Here is a 17,514-nt window from a genome sequence, read left to right as displayed (position 1 = left end):
TACTGTTTCCAAGCTGATTACCCTCACGTATATCTTTTTCTTGTTGGATGGATTTTCCAGACCTCTGTGGATACTGGTTTACTGAATTTCCCCACTTACGTGACCCACAGATACTTCTAACCCACTACATTCAAAACTGGACCACACTTCTCCTCCTGCAGCAACAGCCTCTAACTCAAATCCTAGCCTCAGATTTCATTATCCCCAATTTATTATCCATACCCAAGAGTCACCTTTCTATACCATTCTGTCATGTCAATGTCTTCCTTAAAAAGCAATTTCCTTGCATAAAAAAAGTAATTAAACTCAGAGTCAAAAGCCCATGCTTGCCGGGCGCTGTGGCTCACAACTGTAATCCCAGCACTTTGGGAGGCCAAGGCGGGTGGATCAAGAGGTCAGGAGTTCAAGAACAGCCTGGCGGACATGGTGAAACCCCGTCTCTACTAAAAATACAAAAATTAGCAGGGCATGGTGGTGCGTTCCTGTAATCCCAGCTACTCGGGAGACTGAGGCAGGAGAATTGCTTGAACTAGGACCCGGGAGGCAGAGGTTGCAGTGAGCTGAGATGGCACCACTGCACGCCACCCTGGGCTACAGAGTGACACTCTGTCTCCAAAAACAAATAAACAAACAAACAAACAACAAAGTCCCTGCTTAAATTTATAAACACTTACTAAATTTCCACACACATTGTGCATTCCAGCTCTGTGTCTCTTTTGCATACAGGCCTTCAATGCATCATTGTCTCCTCCTAGGACATCCTTACTGCTCAAATAATTTGGTTCAGTTCTACTCGTTTTCTTAGCTAAGGCATCACTTCCTCCAGTAGCTATTCCAGATTCTCCAAAAGAGGCTCACTTGGAATTTTTAAATTCCAGAGCACCTGCCCTTACTTATGATAATGTAAACCAAAATTAAAATTCCAAAGCCCTGGCTGGGTGTAATGGCTCACGCCTGTAATCCCAGCACTTTGGGAGTCCAAGGCGGGCAGATCATGAGGTCAGCAGTTCGAGACAAGCCTGGTCAACATAGTGAAACCCCATCTCTACTGAAAATACAAAAATTAGCTGGGCGTGCTGGCATACACCTGTAGTCCCAGCAACTTGGGAGGCTGAAGCAGGAGAATCGCATGAACCTGGGAGGTGGAGGTTGCAGTGAGCTGAGATCACACCACTGCACTCCAACCTGGGTGACAGAGCAAGACTCCTTCTAAAAAAAAAAAAAAAAAAAAAAAAAAAAAGGCCGGGCACGGTGGCTCACGCCTGTAATCCCAGCACTTTGGGAGGCTGAGACCGGCGGATCACGAGGTCAGGAGATCGAGACCATCCTGGCTAACACGGTGAAACCCCATCTCTACTAAATATACAAAAAAATTAGCTGGGCGTGGTGGTGGGAGTCTGTAGTCCCAGCTACTCGGGAGCCTGAGGCAGGAGAATGGCCTTGAACCCGGGGGGCGGAGCTTGCAGTGAGTGGCGATCACGCCACTGCACTACTGAGCGAGATTCCGTCTCAAAAAAAAAAAAAAAATCTAAGGCCCCTACAACCATCTGAATGGACTTCCTCAGCCAGGGCACTTTTAAAATTTAACCTGAGACTGGTTCAGGCCATGATGGGAAGGGGACTCAGACAGGCCTCATCATACATCTCCAGTATTCACATCAACACAGATTTTAAGTCTGATTAGAAACACTTTACAACCTATTATCTCTGAAGCCTGCTACCTGAAGGCTTCCTCAGCAAATAAGAATTTTGGTATTCACAACCTCTTATCTGAACCCAGACATTTCTTTCTTTTGATTCCAGGTCTTTGGATAAACTTAACCAAATGTCAACCAGAAAAATTTTAAATCTACCTGTGAGCTGGAACCCCCCGACTCCGCCACCCATTTCACATTGTCCCACCTTTCTGGACCAAATCAATTTATTTCTTAAAATTATTTGATTAAAGTCTCATGTCTCCCTAAGATGTATAAAAGCAAGCTACGCCCGACCACCTTGGGCCCATGTTCTCAGGACCTCCTGAGGCTGTGTCACCGGCCATGGTCATTCATATTTGGCTCACAATAAATCTCTTCAAATATTTTACAGAGCTTGACTCTTTTCATAGGTAGTAGCAAAAAGTCACATTATAATTTCTCCTTTTTTTTGGTCTGCATTTTTTAGTTCATTACAGGTTCCTTTAGAGAAAATGTAGATCTTTTTTACTATTTTATGTGCAGTGCCCAGGGCAGTGCCTGGATAAAAGAGATGTTTATTCAATATCTACTGAGTTAATTAATTAACTCTTTCCTGCCATTGAAACAGGATTTCTTCAGTGCCGTTTCATCAGCTGGAAATCTCTGCAGTTGCGTGATCTCTGCTTGGGGCCTCACTTAGGCCTGCTGGACTCGCTCCACCTGCTCAGCCTAGCAGGCTGCTCTCGGCTCGTACCTGCCTGGATGCCACACCCACCATGGCTCCATGCACAGCCCGTGGCTGAGTCACATGTGCCATGAGCAGCTTCCACACTGGGTACCAGTGTGTAGATGGATGGAACATGGTGGTTCCCCAAAACCTGGAGATGCCAGCAATTGTGGAGCCCCAAGGGCTGTTACAGATCTTGCCTGGGAAGTCCTGGGGTCTGGGTTTCCAGAAGTGTCATGCTCTTCACTCCTATAGCTTGGTGAATGGAAGCATGTTTCAAACTCTTTTATTCCCACTGCTTGAAGCTCGGTGAATGGGGGTGTGCTATAGCTGTCTCATTCCCGCAGTTCAGTGGGTTCCAGGTTCTTGCCCTGTGACCAAGAGGAATGAGGTATGCAGACACTGGAGAGCAAATAAGGCAAAATAGAAGTTCATTGAGTATAAAAAGGAAAACTCTCAGCTGAGAGAGGGGACTGAAAGCAGGTAGCCATCTGTAAGGCTGAGTTTGGGGTTTTTATAGGTTTGGAAGGAGGAGACGCAGGCTGTTGGTAGTCTTGGAAAAGGCAACATTCAATTGGTTAAAAACTATTATTCAGAAAGAACCAATTGGGAAAGAGTGGGCAAACAAGTAAAGTTCTCACTCCAGTCATGGACTCTATCTGGAACCAGCAGTTCGGTTTTCAGGATTTAAACTATCTTTGGCTCGAAGGTTGGGTTTCACCGGGGGACCATCTCTGTATGCTTAGGAATCTGTCTGTCTCCTATCGCTATGAATCCCCCCTCTGAAGAGGTACATCTATCTACTGTTAGGATAGGAATGGTGACTGCTCTCACTGCTTCATGCTGACAGGGGCACTGTTTGGGAAAATGGCTGTCAGGTCTCTCTCAGAAGCCTATCTAAGAGTCCCTGGTGAAAAGACTCCATCATCTGAAGCTCCATTTGCATGACCATTTGGAGTTCGATGGCCTCTTGGTGAGAGGAAACATCTTACAAGGAGGTTAACTATGAATAAACCAAATACGAGTATTATACAAAGAGGAGCTAAAAGGAAAAAGACCTAGTGCCAAAGATAACAGAAACAGGAAATAAATAGACTAACCATTCTGAAAACAATGTTGTGGCCTGAGCTGTTTCACTCAACGAAAGATATTCAATCTCATATGTGGAAGGGAAGCTAAACTTCAGAAGAGACACAGCTGTTTAAGGGAGTAGATAATATCATGGGCCTTTGGGATTAAGTGGTCCTTGGCAAAGATGTCTTATGGTGAGGAACAGAATAAAGACAAGAACAGCAAGCATAGGCAAGACTATAAAGAGGACATTCATGAAAGGTTAATTATTGACATTTATCTTTTGTGATCTTTAGCTTGAGGTCTCTGATTTTCTCACACTGGTGCTTTGGGTACTCTTCTGGTTCAACAGGTAATTCCATCAACTTCCCAGGCCTGTACTCAAGTGTAATAAATCTGATAATCTATTGTAGTGACCTTCACTGCCAAAGGAGTAGAACGAAGTCCGGTGTAAGCTTCCTCCCACTCCGGACCTAGAGAAGGAAAAAGAAGGAAGAGGCTTTACCAGTACTAAATCCCCTTGGTTAAATGGAGGTGACCCTAGTTCACAGTGTGGGACCTCCAACAGTTGTTTGAGTTCCAGTTAGAAATGGGCCAAGAAGTTATATGTTTAATCAAATCAGCAGTTTCTTGGTCTAGCAAGAGATATTGGTGAGAAAAGGCTGTCCATACATGTCAAAGGCACTGAAACCCAGCTTTGAACGGGTGTTTCTAACACATAGTAGGGCCAGGGGAGAAGAGTAATCCAGAGGAGATGAGTCTCTTGAGACAGTTTTCTGATATCTCTTTTGATAATATCATTTTTCTTTTCTACCTTTCCCTAGGATTGTGGTCTCCAAACACAATGAAGATGGTATTGTATACCTAGTACCCTTGAGACCCACCTTGAGCGAGGGGCCATTATTCTGGAAGTACTTAGGGAGTCATAAGCGAGGGGTCATCTCATTAATTAGAACTTTTATCACCTCAGAGGCTTTATTTGCCTGAGAAGGAAATGCTTCTGCCCAGTTAGTGAAGGTATCTACCCATACAAGGAGGTACTGGATGGCCATCTGTCAGTTCTTCCTTCAGGTAGCCTCCAATTCTTTGGGTTTTGGCGGGCATCATTTGAGGAGATTATTTTTAAGTCAAGTCTCACAAGCATTAATGACCTGTTTGACCATTGTTAGCAGATTTTTACATGAGAACAACCTTTGGACCAATTGATAATTTTTGTCCTTATGCATGTGGAGGGACATGTGTGCTTGGTGAAGGACTTAAAGAACTTAGCATTGGCTGGAGGTTGGTAGATGAAGTTTTCCATCCTCTGATTGCAGGCATCCTGAGGACTGAAAGATGTATCCCTGAGATGTGGCCCATTTAATTTCTTCAGGAGAATATTAAGGTTATATTTCTTTTATGGAGCCCTCCCAGATCAGAGGGGGCTCAAGTGAATTGGAAATCTGGAGCCCTTTTTCTGCTGATTTAGCTGCTTGGTCTGCCAACTTATTCCCCTCAGCTATTTCATCTGTCTCCTTTTTTTTTTTTTGAGACGGAGTCTCGCTCTGTCACCCAGGCTGGAGTGCAGTGGCTGGATCTCAGCTCACTGCAAGCTCCGCCTCCTGGGTTTATGCCGTTCTCCTGCCTCAGCCTCCCAAGTAGCTGGGACTATAGGTGCCCGCCACCTCGCCCGGCTAGTTTTTTGTATTTTTTAGTAGAGACGGGGTTTCACCGGGTTAGCCACGATGGTCTCGATCTCCTGACCTCGTGATCCGCCGGTCTCGGCCTCCCAAAGTGCTGGGATTACAGGCTTGAGCCACTGCGCCCAGCCCATCTGTCTCCTTTTGATAGCCTTTACAATGTATTACTGCCACTTCCTGTGAAAGGAAAACTAAGGATAATTTCCTGATGGTATTTAAGGGTAGACTCATTAGCTCCCTCTTTCCAGATTGTGGCATAGGCATGATGGACTAGAACATACTTAGAGTCAGTATAATTGTTAACTGCTTTTCCTTTGCTTAATTCAAGCACCCTCGTGAGGGCAATTACCTCAGCTAGTTGAGCACTTGTGCCCAAGGAGAGAAGCACACTGTCAGTAGTGCCATTCAGGGTGACTATTACATACCCTGTTTTATGAATCCCTTGTTCTACAAAAGAACAACAATTTATTAAAAAAAAAAAAAAATCCAATCTGGTTTCTCTTGGGTGGTTTGGTTTCTTTGAGGTCCTCCCTGGCTGCATAGGTTTGTACTATTCTCTATTTGCATTCATGTTCCAGTTCCCCAGCTTCTTCCCTAGGAGGTTTAGGGAAGAACAGCTTCTTAACTGGACTTCAGATCCCTCTAGTAGCAGCACTTGATATTTGAGGAGGCAGTTGTCCATTAGCCATAGACTCCTCTTAGAAGACAGCAGTCCTGCCACACTATGTGGGGCATAAACAGTTAAGTTATTCATGGTTAACTTGGTATCCTCTGGCACCACCAAAGCTACCAGTGCAACTATCCAGAGGCAGGCAAGCCATACTGTAGGCACCAAATCAAGCCCCTTGCTCAGGTAGCCTACAGGTTGCTGGGCTGGACCTCAGGCTTAGGTTGCAACTCCCAGGACCATTCCCTTCCATTCTGATACATAAAGATTGAACATCTTCCCTGTGGGAAGACTAAAGGTTGGTGCCTCAACCAAGACTTGTTTCAATTGGTCAAAGGCCCTTTTAGCTTCTGATTTCCAAATTAGGGAGTAAGTCTTAGCTGCCTGACTCTCCTTAAAAGCTATTTCACTATACTGAGGTATCCATAATCTGCAGAATGCTATAATGCCAGGGGTTTGGGGGAGGGGGAAGGAGGAGATGGGCTTAATCCTTTCTTCACCTACTTCCCTGGTTCCTTCTGACAAAACTAGACCTAGGTACTTCCCTGAAATCTGATGGAGCTGAGCCTTAGATTTTGAGAACTTATATCCTCTGTTAGCCAAAAAAATTAAGAGGAACCTCACTGTTCTCCTGAGAGACTTCCTCAGTTGAGGCACAAAGGGTAATGTCACCTAAATATTGTAAGACTTTAACATGAGGATAAAGGAAATCAGAGATATCTTTTGACAACTCCTGCCCGAACTCTTGCCATATGTGTAGCAGTTAATAGGTGCATCTTGGGGATTCTGGGGTTTGTAAGCCTGCTAGGTGGCCATTAGAACCTCTGCCTTTTTCTTGGTGCTGTCTTGGAATTCCTGAGATAACATCATCCAGGTTAGCTGGGTGTTCTGGTTGGAGAGATTGTTAAATATGAACAAATAGTGGAATCTGGGGTTTGACAGTATGCAGAAAAGGGCATCCTTTAGCTCCACAACTATGAACAATTTAATTCCCTCAGATATTTGAGTTAGCAGTTATAGAATTGGGAACCACCAAGTGAACTGAAACCACAGCTTCCTTAATGAGGCAGAGGTCCTGGACCAGTCTCCATTTCCCACTGGGTTCTGTACCACCAATACTGGGGTATTACAAGCACTGTTGCAAGGTTTGAGGAGGCCCTACCACCTAAAGTTATCAATGATGGCTTCTAGCCCTTTCCTAGCTTCTGGTTTTAGGGGATATCATCTCTGGTTAGGAAGGGAGGTGGGATCCTGAAGGTCCATCCCGGCTGGTATGGTGGTTGTGGCTTGGCCAAATTTCCCTTGAATATCCCAGACATCTGGATCGATATTGGTCTCCACCAGGGGAGACAAAGAGTCTGTCCTGAAGCCATAATAATGGTGGTTCCCACCTGAGCTAAAATATCCCTGCTTAGCAGAGGAGTTGGGCTTTCCGGCAAGATTTAAAAGGCATGTGAGTAAACAAGAGGTCTACCCAACTACAACTAAGGGTTGGAAAAAATATCAGGCTAAAGGGTTTTCTGAGATGCCCCTCACAATCATGCTAAGGGAAATGGGGAGGCCCGGATTGGAGAGAGCTGAAATGGCCACTCTGGTATCCAGGAGGAGGTCTACCTTCCTCCCTTCAACCTCCAGAATAACTCTGGGCTCCTGGATGGTAATGGTGGTCTGAACCATCAGAGCCAGAGAGAGGAGTCCTGGAACACATCAGTCCTGTTGGACTATGTGGGACACTGGTTCTACACCTAGTGACCTCTGTCTCTGAGGACAGTCAACCCTCCAGTGATCCCCATTGCAGACTGGGCAGGGTCGATGTGGCTTCGTCATGCTGTCCGGGCAGTCCTTCCTAAAGTGTCTTGGCTTGCACATGTATAGCAGTTAACAGGTGCATCTCGGGGATTCTGGGGTTTGTAAGCCTGCCAGGTGGCCTTTAGAGCCTCTGCCTTTTTCTTGTGTCTCCTTTTCCTGTCTTGGGCCTCCTCCCAATCCCTATTTTAAAAGAATAGAGTGGTCATTTTCAGGAAGTTCTCTAAAGGACTGTCTGGTCCCATGACCTTTGGGTTCCTTAGACCTCATCTATGCTATGGATGTGAGTGAGTCCTCCATCTATGAAGGGGGAAGGCCTAGTTGGCAGGGACAGTCATGCTCACCTATGCTGTGCCCTGGCTTTCTTCTGTCAACTGTCTCTGGGTCCCTCAGATCTAGTTTTGCTTTAAGGGATCCAAACCAAAGCTTAGAAAAACCACTGGAGTGATGAAGCTGTGAAACCAGATCCTCCTGAAGCAAAGGAGATAAAGAGAGTCATGGGAGTTGGGGGCCTGGCCTAATGAGATGCCCTGCCAAAAGGAAAAAAAAATCCTGCATATAGAAAACTTCCTGTATTCGCAGAACTATGTTGACTCCTGACGTGGTGGAAACATCATCAACAACAACAACAACAACAACTTAAATGCTGAGGAAGGAAAGCGCCTGGGAGAAGTAGCCTCTTGCCCTCTGCTAATGGATTTCTTCAACAGGGGGAAATAAAACTCTCTTACATGTTACATCCTTTTGTTTCTAAGAATAGACAGAAACAATACTGCTCTGAATTACACTTCGGATGACTAAGCCAAGTGCTTATTCTATCCAGTAATATTATCTCTGTGGTTTGCAGCAACACTCTTATATTGTATGTAAAGAGGGGATCGCAGCCATGGCATTCTCAAAAGAAAGAAAAAACTGCAATATGAAAGATCACTGGTCTTGGTGCCTGGGCTACAGAGCGAGACTCCGTCTCAAAAAATAAAAGGTTGTTGGGGACTGGAACAGGTTGTTGGGGACTGGAACTGGTCTGAGAGCCTTTGGATAACACCAAGGTGTAGCCTTGGCCAGATTCCTTCAGTTGTCCCAGGACCTTATTCTGATTCCATGTGATAGCTAGACCTCCATGAAAGGAAACTGAATTGAAACAAAGCCAACATTCCCAACACCCAAGAGTGATGGGAGATTGACAAAGTCCTCCCCAGCAAACCTCTCCTCTGAGTCTTGTAAACCTGGCAGCCATACTACTCACTCTTAACTGACTGACAGAGGTCTGGTGTTCAATCTGCTTTTGGAAAAAAAAATCTGAAGACAAGAAGCCTCAGAATGACAGTAAAGAGTCATAGGTTTGCACTTACCCTTCTGCAGATCCCGGACACGACCCCAGAAATGACACAGGATTCCTTCAGTGCCACTTTGCCAGCCAAAAATCCCTGTGGCCACTGTGACCTCTGTCCAGGGCTTCTCTTGGGCCCACCGGTCTCACTCTGCCTGCTTGACCCAGCAGGCTGTGCTCAGCTGGCAGCCACTTGGATCCTGTGCCCACCACAGCTTCACACTCAGCCCATGGCTGAGCCAGGCATGCTCCAAGTGGCTTCCACACTGGGTGCCAGCATGTAGATGAGGGGAACTTGGTAGCACCCAACAACTCAGAGATGTCAGCAATTGCAGTGTTATAAGAAGGAGTGTTATAGCTTTTGCTTGGGGAGTTCCATTATCTGGGCCCTCAGAAGTGTCACAGCTCTTCACTCCTGTAGCTCTACAAGTGGAAGCATGTTACAAGTTCTTTTATTTCTACCACTGACAACTTGGTGAACAGGGGTGTGTTACAGCTCTCTTGTTCCCACAGTCCAATGGGTTCCTGGTTCTTGTCACATGACCAAGAGGAATGAGGTTTGTGGACACTGGAGAGGGAGTAAAGGAGAATAGAAGTTTATTGAGTGAAAGAAGGAAAGCTCTCAAAAGGGGACCCAAAGTGGGTAGCCATCTATAAGGCTGATTGCAGGGTTTTTATATGTTTGGAATGAGGAGGTGTGGGCTATAAGTAGCCTTGGAAAAGGGAATATTTGATTGGTTAAAAAGCATTACTCAAAAAGAACCAATCGGTAAAGAGTGGGCAAACAGGAATAGAAGTTTTCACTCGGGTCATGGACTCTATTCAGAACTGGCAGCTCAATTTTCAGGGTTTAAACTGTCTTTGGCTTGAAGGTCGGGTTTCACCAGGGACCTGTCTCTGTCTCCTTAGAAATTTGTCTGTCTCCGGTTGCTATTTTGTTGTAATTATTTGAATCTCTGTAAAGCTTTTTATTTAAAAAAAACCATTAAATATCTTCTTAGAGAAAGAGAAGACAATGGTGTAGTATTTGAAATTTATTCTGTGTGGAAAAATGTTTAATGGCTCAGCAAAGCAGTGGTTAAAAAGGGCAGGAATCAGATGCTGACTACGTTTGAAATTAAAACAATGCTAAATATATTTTACATAACAGAAAAGTAATAAAATCATTTTCTGAGTTTGATGATGTGATCGCAGGCCAATAATAATAATAATAAAACAAAAACACAAACCCAAAAGCATAAATTCATACACTGTTGGGTCTTTATCAACACTGGCAGGTTGAGGAAGGACAAGCTGGGCAAGAAAGGAATAAGGTAGGCAGATCTGGGACAGAATCTTGGCCATGTGATCTAGAAGTGATATTGGATTTTGTCTTAATCTAAGTTTCCATATCTGTGAAATGGGGATGGTTAAAAACTGCCTACTCTAAATCTTAATAGTGAAGATGAAATGAGATGATGTGTATGTGAAGCCTGCACCGTAGAAGGAATTCAGTCTGTGCTGGTTCTTGGTGTCCCTGCCATTGCTGCTTCCCTGCCATTACTGCTTCCCTGCCATTACTGCTTCCCTGCTAAGTGTTTCTTGAAAGACTGCTCAGCACCAGGAAATGGGAGCCAACATTGAGAAGCAGGAAATGAGAGACAGTTCTAACAAAGCGATGTATGTGTTTAGCTCCTTTGATATCTTGGTGCTTTCTGAAATGGAATAAAGAAAATAATTCCATTTGCGAAGGAATACTGTCAATAGACAATGCCGCTAGGAGAAAAGAATAGTACTTTTTGTAAACATTTTCTGTAAACTGCATTTTTAAAAAGGAGTCATGTATTCATGTATCTCCCCACTTGGGGAAAAAAATCTTTTTTTTTTCAGTTAAGGCCTGTGAATATTTAAGAAATAATGTCTGAAAATCTCTTTGTGCTGCCTGGGGTAAATAGCTTTGACATGCTTAAAAATAGGTATTTTGTGTTTTTAAAAATTTTCACTTTAGAAGATAAGAAAAAAAATTTTAATGTTACATTTTTTTTCCCTGTAGCTTGAAATCTTCTTATTTCCCCTCAGTAAATTTTTCATTCATTTTATGAAGCTGGAGATGTTAGAGTGAAATTCAAGGAGTGAGCTTATTAGTGATACTGTCAGTGGAAAATTCATTGTGAAACAGACAAGCTCACGGCCAATAGCTTAACAAATACTGGGCTCACTGAGACAGCAAGTGTTACAGGTGAGAAGTAGTCACTGAAAGGGCAAGGTGTGTTTTTTGTTTTGTTTTGTTTTCTCTGAAAAAGGAACTTCAGTGTTGTATTTGGAGAATGAATGTGAAACTGCAAAGGTAGCTATCATCAGTTCACCCTCCACAGAAGTTGTGAATCCCTAGTTCTCACAGATTTGAGAGTAATTTGTAAACCTTTTGTGTTATTGAAGAAGATTTAAGAAAGAGTGGGTAGCAATTAAGACTTTAAATCACAATCTCCTTGAACTTGAGATAAATTATTATGGTGCTATTTTCAAAACTGTATTCATGGGTTTTCAAGAAAGATAATGAAGGTTTCCAAAACAAACCAACCAAACAAAAGACAACTAGTTTTGGATCAAATGCATTTTGCTTTACTGAAGGATACCTTGAAGCTGTCTCTATACAAAGGGGATTTACTGTGCAGTTTCCCAAAGGTTGTATCACCTGGACTGTTTTTATGGTGTATATATTTTGTGGAACACAATTGCTGAGTGGAACATAGTTTGGAAAATGGTGATATAAGAGAGAGTTTGACATTAGGTAGGTGTCTCTGAATTTGCACCCTCAAGGACAGTTACATAAATCTTATCAATAAAGAAAGGCATATATTCTGAAGCCTTGGTGTTTGAGAAAAATAAAATGAGGAAGAAACTGTTTATCTTTAAGTAAATTCTAAGTTTATTAAAATAGGCCTTCTTCTTTCCATTTTCTTTGTGGGGGTCTGACCCACAGACCCTGACCCAACAATGAATGAATAAAGTACACTGACACATAGATATTCTGCTTTGCCAGTCCAGCTGAATATCCGGACTGCTTACAGACTCCACGCAGAGTCCTGTAAACAGCTGTGACACGGCCATGACCAGCCAGAGAGACTTGCATTTATTCAGTAAAGATTAATTGACAAAGGCTTGAGTCAACACCACTAGAGGGTAATTAACATTGTGGACTTCCCGAGTAGAATACAATTAAGCACCCACAGTAGAACAAAGGTTAGTCTTAAGACCACATGAGTAAACAAGTTATTTAGATAAACTCCCCATATTCCTTTGTTTCTACTCTAACTTATTTAACTAAAGTAAGGGGACTAGGCTGCCTTCAGCAAGATTTATTACCGAAGTTATGCAAACTCTCAGGCCTTCCAAGAGGGTTTGTGGCTATTATAACTAAAATTTTCCCCAACAGCCTGACTGAACCCCCACATTCTTCACCTCTTTGTTAGGACAAGCTATGTTTGTCCCTCACGCTCTGGTTCCTATGGCACCCTCTAATTGTTCTCCTGGCACTGGTTTTGAATCCTATCTAATTTGTCCCTTGCATTGCAGCCAGCGTTCTTTTCAAACATCAAGTCTGTTTAAGTTCACTTTTTATAAAGTCTTCATTGGCTGCCATCCCAAATCTGTACCATGGCTTCACTAAGCCTTGGCTAGCCTGTCCTCTCCCCACCTCCGTGGTCCCGTCCCACATTATTCTCTGTGTTGTGCTCTGCATTGACCTTTCACTACCCCAGAACTCCGCCTTGTCCCTCACAAGGTTCCTAAACACACAGTCCCCCAACTGTAACCCAATTTCCTGTTTAAGTTAGGAAATTGATTCTTATGGTACAGATTGCACCTCCACGGTAATTTCTTTGAGGAGGTCTTTGCTGATCTCCCTGCATATGTTAAATGCTTCTACTGTGTTTGTTTTTGACACCTTTCTGATTTGCGCACTGATGACTGTGGTGATTGCGCTTGTATTTATGTGATTAATAATTATCTACTTCCCCCTAGACAGTGGGCTTCATAAGATCAGAGACCTCATCTATCTCCCGTCATCATTGTATGCTTTGTACATAGCACAGTGCTTGCCACTTAGGAGTATTTAACAAACACCTTGTTTAGTAAATTAGACATTTTTAGTCTCCCTAATGAATCACCTTAAACTCTGGAAGGGAACCTATTCTGAACCATATTGAGGCTTCACAAACTTGACCAGAAGTACTCCAAAGAGGTAAACTCTCAATCTCTCAATCCATTTCTATTACACGCTATGCATAATATAGACGTGTGTAGCCAGGTGCGGTGGCTCACACCTGTAATCTCAGCACTTTGGGAGGCTGAGGTGGACGGATCACCTGAAGTCAGGAGTTTGAGACCAGCCATGGCCAATGTGGTGAAACCTTATCTCTACTAAGAATACAAAAATTAGCCAGGAGTGGTGGTGCATGCCTGTAATCCCAGCTACTTGGGAGGCTGAGGCAGGAGAATCGTTTGAACCTGGGAGATGGAGGTTGCAGTGAGCCGAAATTGCACCACTGCACTCCAGCCTGGGTGACAGTGCAAGACTCCATCTAAACAAACAAACAAACAAAATATATATACTTATATATGTATATGGTGTATATATATGGTGTGTATAGATATAATATGTTATATCTTTACGGGCATAGCTTCATGAGCATGTGCAGGTTCACACACACAGCACATGTAGGAATCTGACTTATTCCAGCACGTTTTCACTCCATGGAAGTCATGATCTAGTGACCATAAGGTTAATGTGAACTTCTGCCTGAAGGAGAGGCCTGGAGCAAAGCACTCCACGGTGTGTCAACACCGTTTCATTGACTCAATTGTCTAACAAGTATTTTCATTCAAACCACAGCCTGTGTGGCTCCCGCTCACCCTTTCCTTGCAACACATATCCCCTGGGAAAGATTCTCCTCAATTACAGACATTGGCACTGCTGCTGCCCTTTGATGACTTTTATGGCTCCCTCTTCCTGTCAGTTTATTGCTCTGTCTTTCCCTGTTATAAAGCAAGTCATTTCCTGCATTTTATGAGTCTCACGCATGGATCTCTGCTCATAATTAATTCGTGCACAATCCTAGCTCAATGCTAAAGTAATGATATCTTTGAAGACGGGAAGGAGCACCTTCCTTTTGGAGGGATGTAGAGAATGAAAGGATAATTGAGAATAATTTTCCAAACTGTTTTGCAGCATATGTGGCCCGACTTCACCCAGGAGAAGCTTGACAGGAAATGAGCCTGGGTTCCTTCCTGGGGTCCTTCCTCTTTCCTTCAGACTTCACATCACCAGGCAGCTCCTGTTGACTGCAATAAAAGAGCTGTCACTTACCCTCCATTCTCTTTCAATATGTTGCTCATTCTTTTATTTGTTTCTGCAGTTGCTAGTGGGAAACATATTTATTTCCTATTTTCTTTTGAGACTGAGGCAAATTTTTTTACTTTCTTTGCTTTTCTTTCTGAGCTTGTGTAGAAATTTTACTGTAGTCACTTCGAATACCATGTCTTCCTTGCCAGAACCTCTTCTTCATGCTCCACATTTAGGGCTCATTCTGAGCACAAGATGAATCTTGAACTTAAAGATAAGACTAATAATTAGGGTAGTCGTTTGAATTTTTTTTAACAGATGAAAAATACAAATATGTACTGGGCATATGAAGTAGGCACTCAATAATTTTTTTTGAGTTAATAAATCAATTTTAAGTATAAGACACAGATTTCAAGTCTAAGACTACTTAGTTTTGAAATAAAAATACATATTTAGTTCAGTTACTTGAACTAATTTTCTGGTATGATTTTAAATTTTATGGGAATAGAACAATTATTCAAGTTCTGCAACTCTATCACTTAGCATTTGCTAAATAACAAACCATCCTCAAACTCAGCAGTTAGAAATAATAAATATTATTTCTCATGACTGTATGAATAAGCTGGGAAGTTATTCTGATCTGAACAGATCCAGCCAGGATCAGTGATCCAGGAAGTCCTCTGTCATGTCTGGTGCCTGAGAGCCAGCTGGTCTAAGGGGTACGGTGGGGGCTCTTAGCTGATTGGCTCACTTCTCCCTGAAGTGTCCTATCTTTTTCCACAAGCTAATGCAGGGTTCTAATATGAGGACAGCATGATCCTCGGCAGCATAAGCCAGGACCCATTGCACGAGCACTTTTCCAGCCTCCGAGTTTGCCACGTTTGCTCTAGTTCATTGTTCAACACTAGTCATGTGAGCAAGCCCCGATGGGGTGCGGGGGTGGGAGGACTATGGACGTGCAGGGAGACAGGGAGGTAATTAGAGCAGACATTTTGCAAACAATCTACCACGGTGACATATGGTCAAACACGAAGAAAGTTTAAATTATGATTCATGGTTATGCAACTCATATCTATTTTATAGATAAATGACCTACTTTGTAGCAATATATTTTTCTTTCTTTTTCTTCCTTTTCAGGGATGCAGCTTGAACCACAATGTAAAAAGATGTATTCAATCGTAATGTTAGGATACAATTGCAGGCTGAATATTCCTTATTCAAAATGCTTGGGACCAGAGTGTTTCTGATTTCAGATTTTTTCCAGATTTGGGAATATTTGCATATACATAATGAGATATCTTAGGGATGAGACCCAAGTTTGAACATGAAATTCATATATGTCTCATATACACCCTATATATGTAGGCTGAAGGTAATTTTATACAATATGTTACATAATTTTGTGCATGAAACAGTTTGTGTACATTGAACCATCAGATAGCAATGGTATCGCTACCTCATGTCCATGCTCCAAATGGCTGCATTTTGGAGAATTTTGGATTTTGCATTTTCAGATTAGTGACGCTCTACCTCTACTATATATAAGGCATTTTTTATGGAATGATGCCAATGCCAAGGTATTAAAGGTATAATAAGGAACACAAATAATTTATATTGTCCTTATAGAAACATAGAATCCCAGGCTTTTGCTGTCAATAATCTATTTCTTCTTAAAACCTAGACTCTGGCATTGAAAGATGTCTTAATGTGTTGGAGACAACAGTGGGTAATGTCAGCTTTCCTCCCTCAGGAGTTCTCATAGTCTACTAGGACAGGCAGCCTAGTGCTCACATGATCACAATACAGTAATGTCACTACTAGGACAAAGGGTTCTAGAAGGTACTTTTGGAGAACAGAAGAATGAATCCACATGGTGAAGTAGCAGAGAGGTCAGGAAAGACTTAAAGACTGTTCTCAAAAGGGATAAAGAGTGAGGTACAAATAATGGCAGGAGCCTTCTGGTTAGAGGGGATTCAAAGGAAGGAGTGAGCGCCCTCAGGTCAGGACAGCAGGCAGGTGGGCGTGGCTGCAGCAGAACGTGCTAATTAGGAAAGGAAAGTCTCAGGACAGCAGGAGCAGGAAAGTGCCCAGAAGGAAGCGGGGCATGCCGTTTTGCTTCTTTTACTCATTTATTCCACAAATAACTACTGGAGGCCTAATGTTTGAGAGGCAGCTTGCGGAGGGATGGGGGCATGGTAATGAGCAGGGGCAGTGAGAGTCCTGAAGGTTCAGGAGGCTCGCACCCAGCTACTGTGGAGAAGGTGGAGACCAGAACCATAGGCATGATCCACCATGGCTACGCATCATGGCACCAGCGAGGACGGAGGCTTTCACTGCATCCTTGGGGAGCGACAAAAGGATTTCTGAAAGAAGAAAAGATTGACCAGATTTTAGTTTGAGAAGAAAAACTATCACGAAGGCCAAAGGAGGAAATAATTTCAAGGAAAAATGGATGTTGCTCATGTGTTAGATAAGGTTTAAAATATCTGCTGTGTTTACACAGCATTGGGTGGCCAATGAATATTTGCTTAGTTGTCAATGTATTTTATAGACATTTAAACACTTAATATTGATGATCTTCCAGGGCAGTTTAGATAGGAGATGATGATAGAAAGCAGGTTGTGATGTGGTGAGAAAGCACACATAGGGTTCAGTGGAAGCTCCGAATTTGGTCAATTAAGTCTACTAGAAGACATGGGAGACTTCACAGAGGAAGCACGTTTTGAACTAAAATCAAAGGTTAGAAGTATGGAGGAGACTGGCATTTTACCATATAATGAGGAATAGGAAATAAGCATATTTGATGACTTATTAGATATTTAGTTATAAATACAGAATTCAAAAGCCTAAATTATAAAAGGTAAGGGTTTTTTTTTTTTTTTTTTTTTTTTTTTTTGCCTCAATATCGGAAATGGTCTCATCTTCAGCTTTATATACATCCCCAGGCATCTGCCAATCATGTCTTGGCTCTGCTTAACCTCTGTGATAGCTTTGTCTCCAGGCAGGTCCTTCTTGCATGATGAGAAAAACAGTTCTCAACCGCTCCTGACTTCCATAGTTTTTACATCATGGGATCTACGAAAGGAGACATTTTGCTCAAAGCATCCATATTGATCTCCAGATCTCTAGAAAGGGCTGTTAACTGATGCTGTTCAACCATGTTCTCAAACCTGGGGCTCTGCAAGTAACTACCAACTATTCGATTCCGCTAATAGTGGTTCTCTGGACATAAAAA

Source organism: Macaca thibetana, chromosome 4, assembly GCF_024542745.1.
Source record: "Macaca thibetana thibetana isolate TM-01 chromosome 4, ASM2454274v1, whole genome shotgun sequence".
In the NCBI taxonomy this organism is placed as follows: domain Eukaryota; kingdom Metazoa; phylum Chordata; class Mammalia; order Primates; family Cercopithecidae; genus Macaca; species Macaca thibetana.
Note: the sequence above shows the minus strand (reverse complement) of the source record.